A 25,783-nucleotide genomic window follows, 5' to 3' on the forward strand; every position below is an offset into this window, starting at 1 on the left:
GGAACACTGAATATTACTACTCGGTGCTCTTGAGACACTCCAGGGAATGACACTGTGTCAGTGATCCATCAGTCAAGAGCACATCTGAGGGACTCGGGTACTAAGCATTTGGTGGCAGTGGCTCATTTGGGAGAATGGATGAGTAGGGTCTAATTTGTAACCTTTCATTCAATGTACTTGGAGAGTTGCGACTAGGACTATAAAAGGTAATTATCATTAAATAATGGTACATTACTATTTTCTCTTTTAAGGACACAAATATTGAATCAGGACTTCCAGTGGAAACATGACAACTTTTTAAAGTTAAGCCATATAAATGTATTTATTTCATATTTTTCCACCAAGGTAGTAGTTACTGACCCATGGGGAGACTGTCCTAAGTTTATGTAGTACTCTATTTTGCAGAGAGCACTTACCATGCATGGAAAAATCAACATCAGTTATGAATCTTTCAGCTTTCAGCAAGCTGCAGTGGACTAAGATGGTAAGTGAAGAACTTTGCATGGGTACTGGATACAAGCACAGAAATCTATAATATTTTCAGCTTAAGCATCATCCAGAAATTGATGTTAGTCTGCCAGTTTCAGAAAATTTGAATACAAGGTTTTTTTTCTCTTTTCAAATAGAATTTCTGAACTGGGGCATTGCTAGGGCAGTTTTTTTTTTTTGTGGGGGTGGGGGGGGGGGGGGTAAGATGTAGAATGATCTCCTAACCACCCCGATCCCAACAATAAATAAATGTACACTAATTGTGTGCCTCCATGTATTCTCATTAAAATCAGACACCCCCCAAGCACAGACCTAACCCCCCCCCCCTTTCATAAATCTCCAGTGACGCTCCTGTGTTGATGCCTACAATGTATTTACTGTAGGCTTCGCTTAAAAGACGAACAAGTTTGGGAAACTGTGATTTATTTATTTTTTTATTATTGTTTGCTGTTTTGATTTGTGAGTTATGACTAAGCTACTTGGCAATATATATCATCAGCCCACTTTCATCAAAATTAAGTCCAAATATTATTCCAGGAATCCCACCTATGCTACATGCAGTTGTGTGGGTTGGTAAAACTGCCCTAACTTTCTCCTGGCCTTCCATCTACAGTATGCTGTCATTGAATAGCAGATAATAATTCAGCTCCAACAGCGTTAGTGTCACCTTATTCACTGATGGAAATGCCTGGTGTACGAAATGGGTGCGCAGTGCCTGCTTCCCAACATGCGGCAAAATGGAAAGAATCTGTGTAATATAACAAAAAATAAGTAGTTAATATCAGTGATGTTCTGAATACTAACTAAACTTTAACAGAAGTTGTTTGTGATCCGTAAAGGCCTCGGATTTGGGTTTACCACAGAGAAATATTGTGAACCGGTCAGAACTCACGGCAGAATCTAATTAGTGACTTGGAGTATAGATGGGGGGTCTGCTCCATTGGGTTTAATGAAAGGATTTCCAGCAATTTCATTTTTGGTTTAGTGATAGCTTTTTTTTTTTTTTAAATCTATGCTTTAAAGAAATCCTGTGTATGCTATAAGTGATACTCCACATACACAAATATAACTCGCTAGCAGTCGTGTTTGCTGATACAGTCTGATTTTTTCAGCAATCCACATAGTGCAGGATTGAGATATATATCAGAATTGTAAATAATTTCGAAACAGGAGCTGCAGTTGCGGTGTCGATGTCGAACGAGTGTCCCATGATGAGATCAGATCATTGGTGAATGAAAAATATGGATAGGATGCCAATCCATTGAAAGTAACATGCGCAGGAAAGAAAAGCATTGACATTATTCCAAATTACATACATAGATACATACACTTACATGCCCCCCTCCCCCCTAACACACAGACACACATGTCATTTCTATGGGAAAAACTCTAATCACAACAATGACAACCTTAACCCCTGCCCAGCCTGAAGCTTAGCCATAAGTAACCAAACAAAATACAATACTTTCGAAATTATATGAAACTGAGTTTCCTCTTGTGGGAACCAAAAAATTGGTCTATACCAATTTTGGTCTGGCCCATAGGGGGCGCTCGGGCGCCGCCCTCCCAGATGTGTTAATTAATAGTGTGTGCCTACATGCAATCTGAATTATATAATCAACATTTCCACCAGCTGACTCTCATTCAACAGTGAGTTTCCACTGTCAGATTTCCACCAATCATTTCTCTTCTTGGGCACTCATCAAAGCACCCCAGAAGTGCAGTGAAGTAGCCAATCGTGTATGGTTGCTAGCAGAACATAAGATTTCCCCTTTCAGCATCACCAAATTAAATGGTTTTGGGGTGCTGGAAATTTCGCCCCTGCTACAGATAATGCAGGAAAGTTTTGGATTGCTATCAGGTCAGTCAGTCCGAGAGTGTTGATGGCGATGACGACAGTTGAGGGACAGCTTCCTGCAAGTTCGGTGAGATCGTTATTGAATTACCCTTTTAAGAGTAGGGCGATGGTGGAAAAAAATCCACGTTTAAGGAGCTGGGGCCCGAGAAGCCTGAAATAACCCTTGAAATCACCCAGTCAACTAAGGAAATTAAATTATGATTGTGAAATTGTTGTCATTTTTTGACTGTTCATTTGAATGCTTATACTGGACTAGGAAGGGAAATCTGTTGGTACGTCAGCCCCGCCAAGAATTTTTTTCACCAGCCGCCAATGGTCTCCACACCAAAATAACAGGTTTTTATCACATTTTCTGTATGGCACCTGTGCTACTCAGCATGCCCCAAATTAACAAAATAACCATATTATGGAATTAATACAAAGTTGAAGTTTGAATATATCATTCCACAGACGTCTTGGTCAGAGTGTGGTACAGTAGAACAGGATGAATGAGATTTATATGGGGAAAAATGTTGCGGCTGTACTTGACGTCACCAGTGAAGCCATGGCACTCAATTTATCAGACAACCAAGTTTCCTATTTTTGGACTCGTGCAGAGGCACAGATACCTCATTGATTGACAGGTTGCGTAACTGCCGGTAAATGTGCACAATGGCGCACAGCTACTGTATGTGCTGAGACACATTTGGCCCAGTTCCAGTCTCTCCGGGTCCAGCTCTCTGCCCAGTGCATTGGTGATTGGTGAAAGTTAACCTTAAATGCATTTAATGCATTCAACAATGTTTTATTATTTTTAGGTAAAGTATCCTTCAGTACTTCAGAAAGACAACTGTATGAAATGTGTAGGTGTTACAGTTCTGTAGGTCACTTCTAAGGCTTTTGATTGGAGGTGCCTGACAAGCACATGCATTGATTTACTATATTGCAAATAGGGCAGCATTAACTGGAGATGAGGGTTGAGTAATAGAATCTGTGGTCTAGTAAAAGTCAGACTTTGCTTTAGGCAAAACAGATTTTCAGCCATAACTGTTAGGACATTTTCTACATGCCATTATAAATTTCAATGTTTCACCCAGCCTTCATTATGGAATTATACTGTTAGTGGAACAAACTAAAATGTTATATTTTTTTGAATCATACTTTGAAATGGTGTCCAAATGTCAAACTTAATCATTTAGTACAGCAATTTAGCATAGTTGGTGAAGCAAACAGTAGACATATCATTTACTCGCAGAATTGAATATTTTTTGCTAAGGAAATATTTTAGTGACAAAGAAATGTCTATGCCCGGCCATAGGAATTACATCTAATGAGTTCATTTCATAAGAATATGAGGAAATATTGACACTCTGGAATAACACACTATACTATTACTGTATTACTGTATCTTCATCACTTAAGTTTTTAGAAGTGAGTTCTTAGGCCTTCCGACAGCTTGCAAAAAGTCATTGGTAATACTGTATAATCATAAGATGTTCCAGTTAGCTTTCCTTTAAATATCCAAATTTACACATCCTATTACTGCAGGGAATGTAAGTTAGAAACTGCTGGCCTATTCAAACATTGATGTGACTTTGGTTTATATAAGATGTTTCATCTACAGGTCTCAAATGAAAAGAATAAACATTTTAGTTTAGAGTGATATGATGGCCAGCAAGGCAGTAATCGAAGAACTAGATTTCTGAAAAAAGTGTGCCCTCAGATCCTTAAAAGGGAAGTACTGTTAACTATTCCTGCTTCCAACTTTTTATCACCCATTTGGGAGTACCTTAATTAAAATATATCTTCTCAAGCTCAGACTTTGGATTCATAAACCAAAGCTTGCATAAAAGAATTCTCTTTGATCCTGTGAAACCTCCACACAGAGTTTGTATTAGACAATTTGAAATAGCGGTCAGCTAAAAAAAAATATGCTATGAGAAGAACCAGTGACATTCCTTTTGTATTATTTTTTCAGAAATCAAAAGAACTATACTTCCCATATTTATAATTCTTTGGTTTGATGACTTTAATGACCTTCTCTGATAAATTCCAGAATCTCAGTTGGGCACAAAATCTCAGTTGGGCACTGCAGATAACCATTTCCAGAGGTATTTTTTTTATTGATCTTTTTTTAATAATGATGGTGAAGATTGGATAGTGAAATGGATGTACTGTAGAGTATTGTGGGCCATTGATAGCTTTAGGTCAGCAGATTGTCTCTGTCATTTAGAGTAGAGGTTCCCAACTTTTTGATGTCATGATAACAATTGTTTTTTTTTCCATGCAAATGAAATGCATTAATGAATGAATGTTACATTTATGTAATGCTTTGTAGAGTCAATGGGGAGCCGCTTGAAACACTACCACTGTCTAGCGCCTACCTGGATGATGCAACAACAATCATTCTGCACCAGTACACTCACCACACAGTAACGGAGGTGATGAAGGGCCAGGAGAGAATTCAGCAATTAGATACGGCGGATGATTATGATGTCAGGTTTGAAAGGGTCACAGTGGACAAATTTAGCCAGGATACCAGTCCTACTCTTTCATGGCCCTGGAGATTCAAGGCCTTGGTTTTACATCTCATCCGAAGGATGGCACCATTTCGAGAGCACAGTGTCCCCGTCACTGCAGTGGGATTTTGGGATCTACACAGACCACAGAATGGGCTTCCATCCAAGTGCTGGCCAGGCCCAAACCTGCTGATGCTCAGATGGATAACCAAGTCTGAACTGCAGGTAGAATGGCTGCTGACAATGAATGATTATTGTAAAAAGTCGGAAATATATAGTTTATAGTATCATTTTTGAAAATTAACCAAATCCTCTGCAAAACCTCCAGTGTTCTGTGTCCTGGTGGAATACTATCAATGAATGAATGTTTAAATATTTAGAGCATATCTAAATAGGGAAAAATTTATAATATGTAAATTTGAATACATGTGGTGGAACATGGTGGAGCAGTGATTAGCACTGTTCCCTCACAACACTGGGACCAAGGTTCAGATATCCGTCAAGGTCCCATGTGTGTGGAGTTTGCAAGTTCTCCCTTTATGTCATTGTGGGGTTTTCTCCAGGTACTCGGGTTTCCCTTCCACAGTCGAAAAACATGCTGAGGTTAACTGGAGTTAACCAGTTAAGATGCCCATGGATGTGCATATGTGAGTGTGCCCTGTGATGGGTTGGTGCCCCATCCTGGGTATCTCCCTGCCTTGTACCAAAAGCCCTTAAGATAGGCTCCAGACCCCCCACGACCCTGAATAGGACAAGCAATTACAGAAGATGGGTTGACTCGTGGTTTTCCTATTATGTACACTGATTATCTGTGATCAAATATACCTCACTTAAGAGCGTGCACTTGTGTTTTTATGTTAAAGGAATAAATATACCCTACTCTAAATCAAATGCAGAAAACCGAAATGTTCCAGAAGCAACCCATGTTAATGTGTTGTGACAACTTTCTCTATGGATAGCAACTCAAGTTCTGCTATTACCCTGATAAATCTTGTAAAGCCTCCAGGATAGCATGTGTCCAAGGTGATTTCCAAGCAATTTTGCATCGATTCTTAAATGGTCTGTGTATGCAGTGCAAAGGGAGAAAGGTGTTGACATGGCAACCAAAAGCCTGAATGATCCAAAGAGACAAAGCAGGAGCATTGGCTTTACACAACACTGTCTGCCTCACAGATACACGCACATACACGTTTTGGTATGATGCCCACATTTATATCCCAGCCCCAATGCCTGTACTCTGTCGCTTATTCAGGCGAGGCGATTCCCTAAAGGTTCAGGAACGTTAAAAACTCAGTGTGAGGCTGCAGAATTACAGCGTGCAAGAAACATCCAGCACTGGATTCCAACACCTCAATCAGCAGAGGTATACTTTGTTAGACAGTTGTTACTGAGCTTATTCTGATATATGAAGGTTTTGGCATGAAGAGGAGGGGGATCCTTGTTGAAGGTAATTCCCCTGTCTGACCTGCCGAACCTCCTTGAGTTTCTGCCTCGGCTCTGACTAGTTAGAGCTCCTTTTGCGGCCTTCAGCCGCTCTGACCCTGCGTTTTATATCACATGACAGATGGGTTACCCTGGGTTACCATTTCCATTCAGAGATATCATTAATGTATATGCTGACCTGAAGATATCACAAATCACACCATAATTAACAAGTTGGACCCATTCTATTCCGAGCAGTTGTCTCTGTCATGGTACATACCACAGCCCTTTTCTCCTTTTTATAAAGTAACATTATATGGTCATTCCCAAATTGAAATTTACTTTTCTTATTTCATTCTGCAGAACCTTAACTGCTGCTGTCAAATTTACGAGCAACATACTGCAGGGAATGGCCTTTTATAGACTGTAGAGTGATCCAAGAATGGGAGGTTCCCCTTTCTCCCACTGCTCCTCAGCTAACAAACTCCGATTAGGAACACCACATGAACTCGCGTTTGTCTGGGGTTAACTTTTAGCTGCATTAATGTGCCATTCTCCTATCAATCACTCTGTCTCATTATCTACCCGTGATGATACCATCCTAGCCGTCTGGCACTGCTGGGCCCAATGGAGAGAATTAGCAAATGCAAGGGCACCTTGGAACATCTCAGTTGTGGCAGACTCACACCTACTGGGCCCAAGGTCTGCCTGTTTTACATACAAATAAAGGTTCACAGGTGATAAACAGAAGAGCATTTGGTGCTTGCTGATATCTCACTTGGATAAATTACCCGGCACTGAGGAGCGAAATTTTTACACTTTAATGCTGCGATCCATTTACCTCGGAGGTTGGAACTCGGAACTGGGAATGATGTCATACTGTACATGAGTTAAACAGGTTCCAGTACAGCAAGTTGGAAAGCCATTTAACAACTCCAGGGACCCATTTCAAAAAGCAAAATTTCTTGCTCATTCGGACAACTTTGCGGATTCTCGGTTTAAATGACCTTTATCTTCATTCACTTATATTTAGCCTGAACTACCTTAAATCTGATAAATAATCCGACTCAGCATGAAATCCAGTTCTAGCCCGGTTAATTGTTAGCCATTGTTAGCAGTAGCAATTGATAACAGCACATTAGTGTTTTGTGCATAAAACTCCATAGCAGCGCTTCCACAGATAAGTTGGACAGTATTGTGCAACTAGGAACTCAGAATTTCACAATTGCGAGTTCAAACAGAACCGAGCAGAACTATTCACCGTTGATAAGTCTTCGGGAGATTTCTCAATGTACCTCAGGCTCACTTTTTGCTGGGACACCACTTTGACAAAACCTTTCCAGTTCAAACACAGAACGGGACATGTTCTCTGTTTGAGAATGTGCATATTTAGCTGATTACATCTTTTGGGGACTATTTTAATACTTGCCGTGAATCAGTTAAAATGGTCCTGCCAATAGGTTAAGGTTAATACTGCCAGTAGGTTAAGGTTACTGAATACTGTTACAGAGTGACCTAGCGAACTGTGGTACTTTATAACTGAAAGAATTTAGTTTAAAATGTGCTGAATGGTACAGTTGTGAGTTAAATAAGCCACAAAGGTTTCAGTCGTGAGTTCCACAATATTACCTGCTGCACCAAATAGCTAGGGCAGTTCCTTATTTTTCGCTCATTGCCTTGCTCTGAAAACCATATTAGGTTTTTATCAAGCTGTAAAGCCTCCCTACGACCCCATCCTACAGTAATATTAGCCCATAGCTGGTGCTGCATAAAACTAAAGATTTGGGTGGTCATGCAGTTGCCTGCAGCACAGAAGCACATTAGCCTGTCTGGATTTCCATTTCCTCCATCCAAATGCTGAGCTCCAAAAAAAAACTTGGGAAAACTTGGACCCCATAGTAAGTCTTGAGTGAAAAGCAAAATCTGGATGAGATAAGAGTACTCCATGTGCTTTTACAACGTAGGGTTTAGTATTTTAAAGTGAAAAATTCTTTGAAGTGATAAAATCGTGCATGTGAAACAACCTCTCTGTGAACTCCGTTTTTATGCATATTAATTGTCCTATCTCGTGCTTCCATCTAGAAATGCTTGAAGAAAGAGTGAGTCTGAACATGTACAGCTAGAATGTGCTCAGTGTTCAATTTTATTCAATTCATTTCAGTACAGTATAGTTTAATTAAATCTTATTTAATTAAGTACTTTTACTGTCAGCCAACTCCAATATTTAGATTTCTGACCTTTCAAATAAAAGTAATTTGGATTTATACTGTAATCACCTGGAAAATGATTGCATCAAAACCATCCTAGAAATGATGTTTATAAAAGCTATTAATCTGAACAATAAGTGCATATCTCATATTTAAATGACTAGAATTGTGTTGAGGGTACACACTTGATCGATACCCAGGTCGCATACATACATACTGGGCACCCAGGTACTATAGCAAGGGATGAGGAGAAGTACAGTATTTTGTACTACTGTATATTGGTGGAATCGTGGTTTGAACTTGCATTTGTGATCGGTAATGTTTGCTGGTAGGAATTTCATGTACCGTGATGAGATTGCTGTAGAACACTAGTGACCTCCACTAGGTATGCTGTCGCTACAGGATCTGAGTGAGCCGTGCATGTGAGTTGCGTGTGCACAACACGATTGGAGTCAGCCGTGTTGAAGTTTTAATCTGAACAGCTCTCCTATTAGGCTCTTGCATTTGTAATGTAATGCTTAGCTCTTACTCCAATCATAAGCTGCACTTATTAGTCACTCATTAGAATCTCAAACTAGCAGTACTTTTACTGTTTGGCTCTTTACACCAATACGCTATATGTATGTGTATCTCCATCGGTTGATTGAATGATGCACATGAAATCAATGGCAATATTTTGATATGAGGGCGGAAGGAGGCACAATTTAATAATTTAAAAATGAAGGTATACTGTACTAATCGGGGCAGAGGATGAATCCATATTAAACACCCCCTCCCCCCACCCTTCCCCTGGTTCGCTTACTGTATCCCTGCCTGAAATAGTCAAGGCTTTATAGATTATTAGAATAGATGTTGGGGTAGACATGACAGTCATTTTTGGTACAATGGTGTTACTCATTTGCCAAGAAAGAGTCTAAAATGTAAGCCATGTGTCAAAGAAATCCACACTGCTGACAAATTGTCTTTCATACAAATATAGCAGCTTAATTGGGAAATGGAATAAATTTGACTCAGAGATTACATACAGCAGCCAGGTACGTATAAAAGTTAATCTACTCTAGTATATATATGGCTTTTGCTAAATTAGTTTCATATATAACACAGTTCTGAAGCTATTGTAAAAAGCACATCTATCCAGATTTACTGAGCTGTCTTACCCAGCATTTTTCTACCCTTGATATGTGTAGTATGCACTGGATAGCATGTACACCATAGCATGGAACTGCTAGCCAGAACAATGAATAATTCTTCTCTCCTCTGATTGTGATAATGCCGCTGTTCTCAAGTTTCAAGTTTTATTTGTCACATACACAATCACACACTGTATTACGATGCAGTGAAATGCTTTTCCACTGGCTTCCAGGAATGTGCTAGACGAGGCTGGCAATAGAAAGAAAAACAAGTGTTTCAAATGATAACAATAAACACAAATGAAATAATAAAATAAGAAAACATACAATTAATTCAGAGAGCATATCAACAGTTAAAAAAGTTGTGCAGTGACAGTGGGTTGATAAAAATGTGTGACTTTCTGACAGTGTATGGGTGCATCAGGGAAAAGGGCACATATTAATAATGTACTTTTTAACTGCGAAATGCAAATACTCATCGCAGTTTGAGGGAACTTTAAGCTCCCCATATTAGCAGCGCCCACCCCCTCGCCTGCGCTGACAGAGAACGCCAACAGACCACTGTAGTTGATATTCATCGCCGGTGGTCGCAGCCCTCACCCATATGCTTGGTCTGCTTCTTAGCGCGACCTAACGTCACTCTGGCCAAGCTTGCCAAAGTGTCAGCTAGCACGCCAGTAGCTAGCAAGACAGATACCCAGACTGTACGTGAAACTGCTTATATGTTTGCTGATATTTGTCAAGGTTTGTTGAAACGTCGCATTTTAAATTACCTACCACTTCAGAAAAAAAGCAACTCATTTTATGCTCGCCCCCCATCTGTATCTAGCTAGTATTGCAACCATGAGTTTATCTGCAGGACGTCATCCCAGTGAAAGGAAGGGAGGGAAAAAAGCCATATGTTGAGTGTGGCACCAGACTGGTGGGGTGACATTACTTACTGATTTGTTGAGTCTCAGGCTATGTCCATACTGATGCTTTTTCATTTAAAAATGCAGACATTAGTCTCTGTTTTTGCCTTTTGTTCACTCTACCCTGGAGTTTTCAGTCCCCCCAAAATGGAGAATTTTTTTAAACACTCTCACAGCTGTATGCTTTTGAAAACGTCGTTTTAGAATAGCAGTTTGGATCACTGAAAATGCAGACTCTAATAGCATCCCTGATTTGATCACATTAATTACACCCTCTCATTGTCTGATTCGTCACCTGGTCATCCTGCATGGAAGTAAAGCGTATTCCAATATAGTGCTTATGGAGAAGCTGCTTTCATTGGTGCTTTCACTGTTGCTGACCTGCATGCAGTGAAATAGGATGTTACACTGTGTGATTACTGCATATTTGCAAAAAAAGAAACAAATTATAAGAAACAAATAGAAACAAAAGAAACCAGCCACCGTGTAGATGCATAGATACCCAACGTAGGCTAAAACAGAACATGGACAAAAGTATTGGGACACCTGGCCATTACACCTACAGGAAATTTTATAACATCCCATTCTAAATCCATAGGCATCAGTATGGAGTTGGTCTCGACTTTGCAGATAAGCTGTAACAGCTGCCATTCTTTTGTGAGACATTAGTGAGGTCAGGCACTGATGTTGGGCATGAAGGCCTAGTTATATCTACATTATCTACATTATAGTTCATTCCAAAGGTGTTCAATGGGGTTGAGGTCAGGGCTCTGTAAAGGGAAAATCAAGTTCTTCCACACTGAACTCACTCAACTATGTCTTTGTGGACCTTTGTGCACTGAGGCACAGTCATGCTAGACCAGAAAAGGGCCTTCCCCAAAATGTTCACACAAAGGTTGAACCACAGAATTGTCAAAAAAGTCTTGGTATGCTGAAGCATTAAGGGTTCCCTTCACTGGAAATAAGGGGCCTAGCCCAAGCCCTGAAAAACAATCTCATACATTATCCCTCCTCCACCAAACTTTACAGCTGGTTAAATACAATCAGGCAGGTAACGTTCTCCTGGCATCCCCCAAAGCCATATTTGTACATGAGACTGCTAGACAAAGAAGGTGATTCGTCATTCCACAGAACACATTTCCACTGCTCCAGATTCCAGTGGAATTGCTCTTGGTGATGTGAGGCTTGCATGTAGCTACTCGGCCGTGGATACCAATTCCATGAAGATCCTGGTGCATAGTTTTTGTGCTGGGGTTAATATCAGAGGAAGTTTGGAACTCCGTAGCTACTGCGTCTTTTACACACTAAGCACCTCAGCAGTCTGTGACCCCACTCTGTTTACATGTTCTGCCACTGTGTGGCAGAGTTTCTATTGTTCCTAAATGCTCCCACTTTGTAATAATACCACTTAGAGTTGACCGTGAAATATCTAGCAGGGAAAAAAAATCACGAACTGACTCATTGTAAAGGTGTCATCCCAGGACAGCACTATGCTTTAAATAACTGAGCTCTTCTGAACGTCCCATTCTTTCACAGATGTTTATAAACCTGACTGCACAGCTTGGCGCTTGATTTTATACATTTGTGGAAATGGGTTTGAATGAAACACCTAAAGTTTTTAAAGGAAAATATAGTAATGTGGACATAATGTCTCAAGGGCACCATCTGGAAGGAACGTCTGGCTGCAGCACGTGAAAAATGAACTCGCTCAATATTTTATTATCCTTGGACCTGTCGATCAGATTTATTTATTTATTTATTTATTAATTAATTAAGTGAAGGTGCCAGAATGCCGTTCTGATCATTCCAGTCTCCTACTTCGGGGCCGCGTGTGGCGCAGTGGGCTAAGTCTGTGTGCCTGTAATCACAAGGTTGCTGGTTTAATCCCAGCCTCAGCACATCTGTGGTTCCTTGAGCAAGGCCCTTAACCCCCAGCTCGCTGGGTGCCTCTACAGGTGGCTGCCCTTTGCAGACAACTTAGTTTACAAAGAGCAAGTTGAGGGAGGCGTAAAAAAGACAATTTCCCCAGGGGGATTAATAAAGTATCAATTACCATTATTACTTGTTAGCTATTTGAGTCCTCATTTTAGAATACCAACAGCCTGAGGGTAGAAGCGTTTCCTCATCCCTCGGTTTTGACCTTCAGACTGCAGTAGCAGGTCCCTGAACACTGCAGTGAGAGGGGGCCATTGTTGGGGTGGGTAGGGTCTTTTATCTTTTTCACTTTTTTGTCACCGCACCGCTTCCTGTGGGTGGCCTACTGGGTCGGGAGATTTGAGCTCAGCTCACGCCTCACTCTGTGCAGGGCTGTTGGTGCATCTCCCAAACGAGGAAGTGATGCTCCCAGTCACAATGGTCTTGATCGTCCAGGTATAAAACATCTTCAGGATCTTGGGGTCCAGTCTGAGTTTCTTAAGCACCTTGAGATGGTAGAAGCATTGATACGATATGCCCTTTTAACAAGCACAATGGTGTGTGTTTTCCATATCAGGTCCTCCATCATGTGGACAATCAGGTACGTGAAGCTGGGCACCCCCTTCCAGAGGTGGAAACTTCCAGCATAGAAAGTTTTTGTTTCAACCAACCAGTTGAGTACAAGGAGTCACATTCACAGACTACTCAGTTGGTTAGTTGGTCTGGATTTATACTTTCTAGGCCGGAACTTTCCACCTCTGCCCTCTTCAGAGGTCACATATTTATTTTGAGGGGGTTGTAGTGCCTCACCCATATCCTCCTGAAGTTTACAATCATATCTTTTGGTTTTCTGATGTTTAGGAGGAGATTTGTTTGTTTTTCCAGGTTCTCCACTCCTCCTTGTAGGTCATTTCATACTGAATGTGGTTGCACAGTCATGCATGTATAGGGAGTAGAGCAGGGGGCTCAGCACAGAACCCTTGGGGGTTCTTGTATTAAGGATGTGGCTTGATGATGTGTGTCCACCTACTCAGACTGCCTGGGATCTCCCTGTGAGAATGTTCAGACCCCAGTTGCATAGAGTGGTATTCAGGACCAAATCCTTCGGCTTGCTGAAAAGCTTCATATTGTGTTAAAAGCAAAGCTGTAATCAATGAACAGGAACCACGTGTAGTTCCCCTTCTTGCCGTTCAGGGTGCAGGATGAGAGCTATTGTATTGTCTATTGATCTGTTTTGACAATAAGCAAATTGCAGTGGGTCCAGTGTGTTGGGCAGTGTGGAGCAGATGTGATTTTTGTCTCTCAAAGCACTTCATAACTGTTGAGGTTAGTGCAGCTGGGTGTTAATTATTTGGATATGCTGGGTGGGGTTTCTTGGGAATGGTGGCTTTACTATTGCTTTATGATTTCCATGATTTATTGGAAAAGACCAAAAAAATAACTGCTGGTATAAGTGGACAGTTACTTTCTAGATTTTTGTTTGGTCTATGAGGTCATTACTAGTTTGAATTGTTGAAATCCTCAGTGGTCAGGTATGAAGTTCCTGCTCTTCAGCCAACATATGCTGCACTATGCTAGAATTTCTTTCTGCTGAATTCCAATATTGCAGAAATGATGCAAGCAGATCTAAATGATTCAGACATATATTATAACAATTTTAGATGAATCTGGGTCATTTTATTGTAAATGGGATCACTTAAATAAATGACTTGTGTTGTATCTAATGACAGCTTAACAGTTGGTGCTTACATTATAAATATATCAAAAATATCCTTGTTTCATTATGGGGAATGTTGGCAAGGTCAGATAAATGCTTAGTGTCCCTGAATGACGTAGAAAAGCCGCACCATGCATTCCTTACCCTAGATTATTGCACCACTCTGCTATCAGGCTGCATAAATGTTTCCCTAAACTGTTTTTAACTGCAGATTGCATCTGCAAGAGTTCTTACAAAACATAAAACTTGTGAATGTATCAGTCTTGCTTCTGCCTCCCTACTTTTGGCCTCATTTCGCTTTTAGAGTAGAATATAAAACATCTCACCTTTAAGGCCTTGAATACAATTGCACCGATTTGTCTTAGAGATCTACTTGCTCCATATGCTGCACCCTCATTGCTCTGCACCCAAAATGCTGGCTTTGTTGTTTCACCGAAAGATAAGAACAGAATTAAAAGTGATTAATGCCGTATCATACTGTATAGCGCTTCTGTTTTATCAAATAGGTATTGATACCCGGTAGTCATGAACTAAGTAGGCGATGCTGTCGCCCTAACTTTGAATGCCATGTTTTTGATGTTAGCTGCTATGTACAACAGGTATATGTGTATTTCAACAGGTTAGGCTATACACATTTAGTTATTTCCCTTTCACCTGCCTCTTTAGGTGATAAGACCTTGCCTTTACATCATCAAATGGAATGAGCCAGTTTGCAACAGACGTTTTTTATGGAACTCATGCATTGTATATACAGTATAGCAAACAACTGATAGACATCAGGAAAATGACTTGATGCCCATAGTCAAACAAGCAATGAATTATTTTATGTTGGCATTATGGCCATATATTTTGTTTTTCATTTCCCTCTGTAAAAATGTTAAAAATTTCAAATCTTACTACTCACTAGGTAATAAAATTCATTCATTTTTGGTGTATTGATTTTTTTTCTGAATACACCCTAGTAAGTTTTCCCAATTTTGAAACGCTGAAATCAAATGGAGGTTAATCATAAACAGCTTTTCTTTATTTCTGCTGATAGATGTCAGTCTTTGCTAAGTTGCTCTGTACTTTCCTCATGTTAGCCAGCTCGAAATGGAATGATGTCACTACACCACAAGAAGACACTGTCCAGACAGGTGGCTAAAGGACACGATAGACTGCACAGAACACCACAGCTCTGAGTTTAGGACTCAGCTACTTGCTATTTAAGGTAGATGTTTTTGAGTTTCTTTCAGGTGTTGAAATGCTTTTGGTTTTTGACATGTCACCCCCTCATTTTTTTAGAGCCCAGATAGGAAACGTCCCATCCAGAATTCATTTTCTCATAGAAAACAGGTGACTATTTATTAGTTTGAAAACTGCCAGACTAGTGACACTAAGTTGTTCATTTGTTTGTCTGAGGAAGGAGTCTTGTATGCTGTGGCCAAAAAAAAATCTGTCTGCTTAACGATAGCTGTGAATATTTTATGTCGATAAGATGACATCTGTGTTACGATGACAGCTTTGTCATTTGGCCATACGAGCATATAATGCCTCGGTGGCAAAGTGTGATAAAACAAAACAACGTTACAAAATGACATTGCCCTCATAAAATAATCATTTTCTTTACGAGTTAGACTTTCCTTAAAATCATTTCCTGGTTTAGGAAGGTGTTGAAATGCCCTATTAGGTTTTATAGCTCATCGACATATTTTTATTTCTGTTTCTGGGGGTGGAGTAGCGGCTTTGTTGGAATTCATCTTCAGCTCTTGGGAGTCAGGTGACAAGTGCTGCATGCTTTCCTTGGTAATAAGCACCGCGCGCGTGTCACTTGGCCATACGGACATTATAATGCCTCTGTGACACGTGCCATAGTAATACCATAGCCTGTTTCCCTGCAGGAGCTGTACCAGCAAGAACTTCTCCACAATTTTAATTTCAATTCAGTCTTTTCTTGTATGCGTGTGTATGTATGTATGTGAAACATTTTCAAAATTCCAAATACTCTGAGTCCAATGTCACATTGTAGAGTTATCTTGAACGTCCATCTACTTTCTGAAGCCTCTTGTCTTATTCAGGCTCATAGGGGATCCAGAGCCTATGGGCTCATAGCAGGGAACAACTCAAGATGGGGTGCTATCCCATGACAGTGCACACTCACGCAATTAACCTCAGCAGGTTTCTGAACTGTGAGGGGAAGGCAGAGTACCTGGAGAAAACCCCCGTAACATCACAGGGAGAACGTGCACACACATGGAGATGAGAACCAGTGTGACCAGTGAAATGGAAACACTATTTTGATTTGAATGTTACATGATAATGCTGCATAATGACTTAAAAAGAAATATGTGATACACTAGGTTCTTCATTATTGTAAAAGCCTAAGTAACGTTTCTGTTTTAGCTAAAAAAAATATATATATGATTTCTGTTTCCACTGAACTTGTTTTCTGCCGCTGACATTGTAATAACAGGCAATCATCAAGAAATGTATTTATTTATGTATGAATTGCTTTTCTTTATTTTTTTCATTTCAAACCATAATAATCTATGATAATGTTATGGGGCGGCACAGTTGTGTGGCTGAAAAGCAGTCCTGCTATTTTTACGTTTTTTTTGTACCATACCATACCATCTTTACTTATAAAGCACTTTAACCATAGCTGACACAAAGTGCTGTACATTGGAACACTGAAGAGAGAAAATAAAAACAAATACAAAGTCAGATACTTTCCAATGCAATTTTAATATTATTCCAATTAATTATACAAATATCTTATTAACAGGACAAAGTGAGGCTGTGGCCTCTGGGGTTATAGGAATGTGGAAAAAATCGGGAAGATTAGGACTGAACTGATGTGCTGTGTTTTGGATATTTTAAAAAATAATCTTATTAAAAACAATTTATTAAAATAAATGGATGTTCTGTATTTGCTCCTCAGATAACATGGGTTTAATTTATATCTTCATCCTGTAATTTCAATTTGTTGTTATGTATATAGAAATAGACAATAACATTCCCAGTTGCCTTGATTGTAAATAAAGTAAAATATAAAGCAGCCAAGAATCCCCTTACTATGCCAGACAGCATAGGGTGGGGGAGCCTTTCAGAGATACTGCAGTGGTGACCTCGGGGAAGGCTGATTCTTCTGGATGACCTTGCTACAGTATGTGCTTCCCTTGAGTGACCTTACTAAATTCAGCCCTTAATGAGCAATGGATTTGGGAGAGCATTCAGGGCACAGCTTTTGATGAGTCGCAAGCTCTAGTTCATCACTTCAAATACCTAGTAGAGACCTGATGAATGTAAAGCATATCAGCATAAAACCAATGAACCATACAGAACTTTATTTGCCTAAAATATATTACAACTCATTTCAGAAATTATTGTGATTTATGACTAACCAGTTTTGTTTTTGCAAGGTCAGCAGTTGAGGCTGAGAACTTGGAGTATGTATTTTCCCTACCCTTTTTGCTTTTTGGTTATATCTAGTTGCCTTTTGGGTGTTTTATTTCCATATTAAGAATTCTCTGTGACATGCACTGTGGTCAGTTGGCTGGTTTATCGTACTGGGGTCAATTCTTGCACTTAAGTCAGAAAAGGATGCGGGGTTTACGTTCTAGGTATGCTCTTTGGGTGGAAAACATCAGAAAATGGGCGTGTCGCATGTAAATGACCCTTTTGTACATTCTGCCATTGATTTAAATGCCCTTAAGTGCATTCTTCACTATGCGCTCTGGAGTGTTAGGGTTAGGGTCACGCTCCTCTATACGGACAAATGCAATGCTGCAGTCTTCAGAAAGCCAAATGTAACAAATGAAACTTCCTGACACGTATCATATATTTAGAAAAAATGCTACAATCCAAAATGCTTGGGAATAATTTACATAATTACATAAAAATTATACAACAGTTGTATAAAAATTACAGAACTAAATCGTATACAGAAATATATAAGTATATACAAAGTATATTACCATTAGGTAGGAAATGCCTTGTCTACATGCCTAGTAGGTAGATCAGCTAGGCTAAGTGACTCGTCAATTAAAGCATTATTATTTTAATTAAAATGAGTAAGAAATAATTTCTAAAGAAATAGTATATACGCAATCCAAAGTCCTCCTCTTAATGCAATTCAACTGACTGACACTGAATGCATCGCATGTTTCTGGGTGGATTGTGAAACGTTCTGTTTTGAATTCCAATTTGTCCAATATTTTCATACACGTACATACTGTACACTTCATACATACACTACATATGCTAGGTGACGGGTCCCCAATGGAACTACCAGCCCAGGAGATTTGCCTAATTTGTAACCATTTCATACTTATTGAGGTAGGTGTGTAGGTTTTTAGTGCCAGTGACTAGCAATTAGTTTGTAATTCATCGCTACCTACATAGTAGCATATAAGCATGTTTGGACTATGCAAGTAATTACATATTTTATCAGCAATGCATTTTAAATGTTATGAATGCTACCACTACTAATAATAATACAAACATTTAAATGTCATATGTATTGGTTAGGAGTATTTGCCTGTTTAGGTTGACAGAGTTGTTCTGAATGAAGAGGGGAAAAACAGCCAAAGTATATTGCTTCATTCTTAAACATGTTATGGGCAAATGAACATACAACTAATAATAGTGATTGTCTATTGTAGGTTACTTGTAGTTCAGTTGAACAATTTTAGTTCAAACATTTTTAGTTTTGTGTTATTTGTGTTATTTATCTAGTTAAAAGTTTAATGGTAGTGTCTAGAAAAAATGGTCAGAGCTATAAGTGACATACATTTTATATACCTAAGTTTCAATAATGTCAATTGCTCTGCACAACATTTTTTTTTCCAAGCATTGTCATGTTCCTGAGAATGACTAAATATAAGTGTAGTAGGCTAGCACTCTGCTTTTAGTTTCAGAATAAAAGGGTTTTCCGTATTTCAGTTATGTTGTAACAGTAAATGAAATAGTTCATGTTCCATGTTTTGCTTGTTACCAGAATCATTGAGGGTGTAACCCACTTTTATTGCTTGATGAATTAATTATACTTCTTGCACGGTCGTGCCTTCTTTTTTGGGTTAAGTGCTTTGGGCGTGTCCATGCTGATTAGCAGAGAGCAGGCTTGGCTCAAGAGCGCGTAACTTTTTAAGTGCTTGATGGGAGAATTGACCCCAATGTGCACAGTGATAAGCACAAACTGGAGGAGCTTGTCAATGAAGCCCAGTCATCCAGTAAATCGCAAGCACCCAATACACCCCTGGGGGGTACCAGTGCTGTTATTGACCAAAACAGCTGAGATTCACTGCGGCAGAAATCAAACTCGCAGTGTTTTGATGTTGAAAACTGGAAAGGCTAGTCTTGTATTGTTATTGTTGCATCAATTAAAAATAAAAAAAAAAAGATAAAATACAAAAACAAGCACAGTAATAATAGTACTTAACAGGTGTGCTGTAGCTTATAAAAGCAGTTATGTTTTGGTAGTATTGTCAGACAACAGTAGCTGAATAAATGTTTATGTGGGGTCATATCATGTGGTAGGGGCAGCACTGTTGCCTCACACCTCTTGGACCTGGGTTCATGTGACTGCCATGGCTCCATGTATAGAGTTTGTATGTTTTCCCCATTTCATTGTGGGTTTTCTCCAGGTTCTCCACTTTCCCCTCACAGTTCAAAAACATGCTGAGGTTACCGAATTGCCAATAGGTGTGCATGTATGAGTGTGCTTTGTGATGGGTTCGCACCCCATCCTGGGCTGTTCTCTGCCTTGCTCCCATAGCCTCCTGGATAGGCTCCATACCCATTTGGACATATTTTAAGATAAGGGATGGCGACAGAAGTAAAGCAGACTGTAAGCTTTTTTTCTGCTGAAGTGTCAAGGGGAGGAAGGGACAGCACGTCATTTAATGCAAGCAATACAATCAAACATCTAAAGACGTACCACAGTGCAAAGTACACGGAGTTTGATAATGTTAGCAGAGATTGACCGCAACAATGAACTTTAGTGCAAAATCTGGAGAAACTAGAGAAAATGAAACTGAAGTATTAATTGTATCTAACATAACTAAACATGTTATTTAATGTTAGATATAACTAATGCTTCAGGTTGTAAATTCTTTCATACCTTCTCACAATTAAAATAATCGACTGAGAACTGTGTGTTTGCCTGTTCAGACTAATCTGCTTAGTGGAGCTGCAGTTAGTGTATCTAACCAACGTTGGGAATGGATTTTTGTCACTGTTTCCATTTTTATATCACTACTTGTTATCTTCTATTTAATCGTGACCTATTCCACAATTATCAAAGTTCCCATCTTTATTCCAGGTTGTAACAATTAAACTATCATCATAAACGTTACAGTAACTTTAGCGTAATTATAGGGTATGCCCACTGTTTTCATTTGGCTTCGATTTAAAGTTATAAAAAACAACATATAAACACAAAACCAATGTGTGCTGTTATTTTTTAATACAGAAAATAGGAAATACAACAAATCTAGTTTCAACGTACATCATTCTAATGTAATTTGCAGTCATACTGCATTGCTCCACGTGTGTGTTATGCCATAGGAAAAACAAACATTATATCAATATTCAATATTACAGTAGGAAAGTTCACATATTTTGTCAGTTATGAATATATAATATTCTCTGGTCCGTATTATACATGCTCAAACGTGCCATGACTATGAGATAATACAGGTCTTACCCGCAGGTATGAAACTCAGCACTTTGTAAAGTATTTGATTACAGCTTCTTTGCGCGATCATGACGACCTTACACTAATGATGGGAATGTTGGCTATTACTGAGTTCAGCAATAAGGGCCGATTCTTTCAGCTCTGAAACGGCTCTTCATTTAATACCACTTCTGGTTTCTAGAATTTAGCCAAAATTAGCAATGTTTTGACCTACAACTGATATATGTGCGGGTATATCACTTAAATTATTCAATATACTTAACCTACCAAACCTTAAAATTTCCATAATACCAGAATTTGGTATTAAAACATTAATGTAAAAACATCAGTGTTGCCAGCTTTGGTCAGCTGGCTGGTGTGAGATTTTCAATTCAAGACAAGTCTGCACACACATGCATATGCATTTGCATTTATGTAGGCCTAACAGTTTTATTACCTTACAAATAGTCTGTATGGTCTGCAAACTACCCCGATGCTTTTGATGTACCTAATTTTAGGTTTACAATGGAATAATGTATATTTGCCGTAAGATTTCTTGTGTGAGCGTGAGAGTCTGAAAACATGTCGCACCAAATGCTTGAGTTCCTAACCTTACATACACTACTAAACATGTGTATTTAATGCTGTAAATTTGTGTTTCACTACAAACACAATGCAGTGTTTCTGGTCCTTAATTGTTATGTCAATATCAAATAAAAAAAAAAAATTACTATCCAAAAACACAAACTATTCCCAACAAATCACACTCAAAACAGAACACGGTGTGCCACCTAATAAATAAAAAAATACTTGCAAAACAGCCTCAGCACATGGAGTACCTGTGACTGAGCAGTGTGGTGAAAGATTATCCCATTATTCTGCCTTGTATTAATTAGCAAAAAGAAAGAAAGAAAAAAAAAAGGAAAGAAATCAATTTTTAGAGGTGGCCGACTTCCATCATTTACAAAAAAGGAGCTGGCTCATAGAACCAACACGTTCATGACCGACACACATACTTAATGGAGGTGTTCATGGTTAGATAGAAGACTCTGCTGCTTTATTTGGGACACAAAGAAAAATGGCTGTTCGCAATTTTCTTTTAAACTGTAATCATAGCCCAATTGATTAAACATAAGTATTGATTTAAAATCGAGGATTCGATTTTGTTTTAGTGTTTGTAGTTAGAAGTTAATGGTGCTTTTATTTTGAAAGTCAGTAGAGGAAAAAATATTAACGTGCGAATTATTGTTGTCTTTAGGTGTGCATTTCTTACGTCTGTAGGTGTGAAATAATACCACCTCTAGGCGAAAAGTTTAAATCATTTTGGCTCTGTTGGCCTTCCCTACAGGGTCCACGACTACATTGTACTTACGGTGCCAATTTGACACAGAAGTATACAGGAAATCATCCTTTACAGTTAAGGTTTTGTTTCTCTGTGAAGACCTTTCAAGCTGAGTATTGGGAATCCTTATATAAAGGTGGCTGAGTTGAAAACTAAATACATGTACAGTAAAACCTTGGATTGCGAGAAACTTGGTCTGTGAGTGTTTTGCAAGATGAGCAAAAAATGTAAATAAATTTTAACTTGATAAATGAGCGAGATCTTGCAATACGAGTATTACGTTTACGCCTTGTGATTACGTGATGCTGGGCAGAGAACTGAGCCGATAGAGAGAAGAACCATCTCTTGCTGTGGGATTCTGGGTAATTATTTCCCATGCTTGGTCTCAGTTGGCGTTCCTCACTCATATAGTCAAAATTTAGTAGAAAAGCACCACCTGAATAAGGGCGTAACAATGCGAGCGATGACTCTAATGACAATGAAATGTCCACAGTTCCGCGAAATCGAAAAGGAGGCAAAAGCAGCTGTTATTGAATAGGTTCCTTGTTAAAGTCGCAGAAAAAGAAAAAGATTAGACATAAATCTACATAATTGTCATTGTGTGTACGTGTGTGTATGTATGCAGCATAACAGAATAATGACAGACTCTTCCACACAGCGGGGCAAAATACTACAGCTTATTAAACACTGGTGTCAGATCGGTACTCGGTATCAGCCAATACCCAAAGCCCGGGTATTGGGACAGAAAAATGGGATTGGTGCATCTCTAACACACTGGAACGAGGGGGAGTTATTGACCAGGGTACCAGGGACAGTCCAAATACTACATAATTATGACATGTACAATATATACTCTTGACTGAGCTGGAAGATATATAGGCACAACAGTTAACTTTAGAGACAGAGCACCAATATACACATCCATCCATCATGCAGTTATGAAGGTGCAGTTATAAATCTAATCATATTCTGCAAATACTGATGAAAAGGTGGCTGGGTTTGCCGATATCTTGGTTCACATATGTTACCAGTACCAATGATCACAAGAAAGAATTGCATATGAGATGTGAAGGTATCATTATTCACACCTGAGTGGACCTTATTTTTCAATTCTTATTCGAAAGGTCAGTAAAGGATATTATTTTAAAAATTAAACATCCAAGAACTACTCGTCTGTTTTAGTAAAACATAAGCACAATTCAATAACATCTGTTTTCTTTCCGTTACCATTGTTAAGATGCCTCAAATCCACTTGGGACATCAACTTCACAAGTGTTGCCTCACAGCATATTAGCCAAAGGCTAAACAATCAAACCACCCATTGAGAGCAAAAGCTAAACAATTTCCTTATTGTTCCATCAAAGTGTAATGTTGTTGCATAAATTCTGTCTAGTATATATACGAAACATTCCCCTGCAGACTAGATCTAGCTTTTTTTTTTTTTTTGCACAATTCCCACAACATTGCTAGTGACAAACGCAGAGTCTCCACACAATCTACATGCCCCCAAGTGCTGCAATCACTCTGCAGTGTCTTATATGTGTCACAAGAATCAGTGATGTTGCGGGGGGGGGGTGGTACTATATTGAGATGTAAAGCTGCCACACAGCATGGAGAGCAGAGAGTGTGCCGTTTTAAGTTCCATGGTATGGAATAAATGAGGAAGAACGATAAAAAAAAAAAATGAAGTCTGTACAGCCTCAAAGCTTGTCACCGAGCTGTCATGTCAAAGATGTAGCAGAAAATGGGATTTTTTTTCCACAAGATCCTCATCTGGCTTGCTGAGAGGCTGATGGCTTGTTCCTCATAATGCTGAAATGATTGATAATCTGGGACAATGGGGAAAGCCAGAATGCTCATTCTGACCTGCAATGAAGTTCAGAAATGCTTTATAAATATGAACACACACCTGCAAACTTAATGCTGTAGATCAGAGATTTTTTTATTACAGCATCAAGTTTGTGTCACTGCAGTTCTGCACAACGTCAACTTGGTTAACGCCGCTCACTCACTTGCTCACTGGTTAATACCATTTTGTGGATTCAATGAGATGTTAATTCCCTTGAGGTCTATACAGTGTGGTTGTTTTGCATTTATAGAAAATGTTACAAAAATGACCACCTCCCACTAGACAAACATCTACACCATGGGTAGGGCCAGTGTGTATGTGGGTTTTCGCTGCAACTCCATAATTAGATTACTAATTAGAGAACTGATTGGCTTAAGAGTCCTCACACCTGGGTTTGAACAGCTGACCTACAGGTTATCCCAAAAACCTGCATACACACCGGCCCTTTGATAACATTGGTCACCCCTGATCTACACTGACAAGCATGCTAAGTAAATTAAAATTTAAATAACAAAAATCTCTTCGATCCATGTAACCAAAGAGCAGCGATGGTACAGGCACCTGAAAAGGACACTTGCATCTGAGATCTTCTGACTTGGATCGACCACTCAGTCATCAAGTGCTTTTTGTCAGTATCGAACATTGTTTGCAGAATCGGCAAATGAACCACCCGGGCCCCATGAACACTGACACATGGACATTCTTCGACGTTATAATTACTCCCCCTCTTATTAGAAAACAGTCTGTGTCAAAATCAGTTCATTTTAGAAACAATGGCAAATTTACTGCTGGAGTACACAAAGCAGAGTTGGATACATTAAATTAATTTGCTTAAATTATATTAAATGAGTTTACCTCTAATGGATCTTTTTATTGTTGTTTCTCTGGCCTTGCTCCCATTTTTCATACTGAGAGCTTCAGCAGCAGGGAGAGCGGTTGGGATGCACCACAGGAAAGAGAGTTTTCAGCACCACGGACAGAGATAAACGTGGACAAGCAGGGTGGCTCCCATAGTGTGACTTTATTGTTAAATCTCACTATGAAGGATCCTACTGACATTGAGTAGACTGGCAGGAAAGCATTGATCCAGGGCACTTCAACTAAAGGATTCAAAGTCTTTATTGTTAATGGAGATTATGCACGCCAACTTTCCATATGTGATTTAATACACAAGAGTGAAAAGCAACTTGCATAATATATAATATAAAATAACACGGAATAAGTGGTATGGATATTAAAAATATGGTAATGCTTTACATTTAGTGCACCTTCATAATACTTTTATATTACATTCATAAATGTTCAGCACACCTTCATAACGTATTCATTAAGTATTCATAAAACATTCATAAGCATCATGTAAGCACCTTACCATCCTAACATCCCTTAACAGCTGTGATATACATTAATAAGAAACATTATATAATAATAACAAACATTATAATTGTATAATCATGTAATGTTTGTTATTAATGCATATTAAAGCTGTTAAGGGATGTTAGGATGTTATGATGTACTTGCAAGCTGCTTATGAATGCATTATGAAGGTGCACTGAATGTTCTATGAATGCATTATGAAGGTGCACTTCATGTAAAGTGTTATCAAAAATATTGATGATTCTGAAAGGAATATTCACAGGGTACCACTGGGTCTTATACGGCAAGAAAGGTACAGAACATAAAATGGGGAGAATTACACATGATAGTCACTTGTACTGCAGTCATCTATTATTATTGTTCATTTAATTTAACTATAAATGCTTTTGCACTTTCATGGTAAGTAGCAGCAAC

General features: G+C 39.0%; 1 protein-coding gene across 3 annotated transcripts in view; it reads right to left on the bottom strand.

The window, feature by feature from the left end:
• LOC125745456 (chemokine-like protein TAFA-1) overlaps nucleotides 1-25,783 on the bottom strand; it is a 133,740-nt gene that overhangs the window by 48,687 nt on the left and 59,270 nt on the right. The gene's annotated exons all lie outside the window — the stretch shown is intronic.

Source organism: Brienomyrus brachyistius, chromosome 6 (assembly GCF_023856365.1).
Source record: "Brienomyrus brachyistius isolate T26 chromosome 6, BBRACH_0.4, whole genome shotgun sequence".
Classification (NCBI taxonomy): Eukaryota; Metazoa; Chordata; class Actinopteri; order Osteoglossiformes; family Mormyridae; genus Brienomyrus; species Brienomyrus brachyistius.